Below are 1,376 nucleotides of genomic sequence, written 5' to 3'. Positions count from 1 at the left end.
CTTAACTAGGGAAACTATATGAACGTTTAAACTTTTAAACTGCTCTCCTCTAAAATTTGCGTTTTGGAATTACAAGATTATACGTAGAGAGTGACGATATAGTAAAAAATCAGTGCGATTACTACTCATGCAGAATAATTTATTCTTCTCAAAAATTTTTATTGTAGAGATATAAAAGATAATAAATAATTTAATCCTAAATCATTATTTTTCCGAGAAACAATTCTTCATATATGCTCAAATTCTATATCTAGGCATAATAATTTTGCATGAGATTGAGAAGATCTCATATATGATTGTATTTAATTAAACATCATTACAGATATAGAATATGTCCATATATGAAGGATTTTTTTCCAGACTATTATAAAAGAAACCGTTTTAGAATAATTTAATTAACTTACTATATTTAAAATTTATTAGGCATATATAACTCTAAAAACTGCAATTTGCTTGTGTGTAAATTATACTACAACTTTAAAGATAATATACAGTGACGTGCTTTTTATGTGAGAAGAATAAATTATTTATTCTACTAACGTACCGTTGCGCGTAGTCCATCGTCGTCCATCGCTGTATCTTCAACTCCAGTCCCACGTAGCAATCAGGAACCTACCTTTACTGTCCCACGATGCGAAGGGTGTGCGCCCACGACGAGATGACCGTAGTCCCACGATGCGGGACCACGTTTAAACTTACCGGTGGCCCCGTTGCTGAAATATGACGCGAAAAACGCGAAATCGCGAATGACTCTACTTTTACTTTTACAAAAGTTGATAAATAAAAATTAAACAAAAATCTCGAAATAACGCGGGAAATAACGTTATTTTAAAAGATAGATTATAAGAATAATAAAAATGAAGTAAAAAGTTAAATAAATAAAGAATATTTTTATAAGAATAATATAAAAATGAAGTAAAAAGTTTAATAAAAAGAATAGAATTTTATTCGCGACTCTATATACTTTATGTTTAAATATTAAAGAATATTAAATATTAAAGAATGTGTAAAGAGGGTGAAGGAGAATAAATAAAAAGGAAAGAAGAATAAAATAGGGAATCTTACTTTTCAATATTCTCTTGTTTTTTTTCTTTTTTTTTCTTTCTTTTTTTTTTTTTTGATATAGAAAAGGTATAGGATAGGTAGTGTGTGTAAAAAAATGCAGAATAATAAATAAGTAATAAGAAGTCAAAAGAAGTGATTAAAACGAACGAAAGTTATATGTTTTAAAATATTCTAAAATATGTCGCACGGATTTTAGGTAACTCTCAAATCAAAGTTATAATTAAAAATCGAAGTTATAATAAAAAATCAAAGTTATAATATTGATTATTTTGTTAGTACGGAACGGAATTTGCGGTTTTAATTATAATAGT

This window comes from Pseudomyrmex gracilis, unplaced genomic scaffold, assembly GCF_002006095.1.
Source record: "Pseudomyrmex gracilis isolate BER0280 unplaced genomic scaffold, ASM200609v1 scaffold_144, whole genome shotgun sequence".
NCBI lineage: Eukaryota > Metazoa > Arthropoda > Insecta > Hymenoptera > Formicidae > Pseudomyrmex > Pseudomyrmex gracilis.
Note: the sequence above shows the minus strand (reverse complement) of the source record.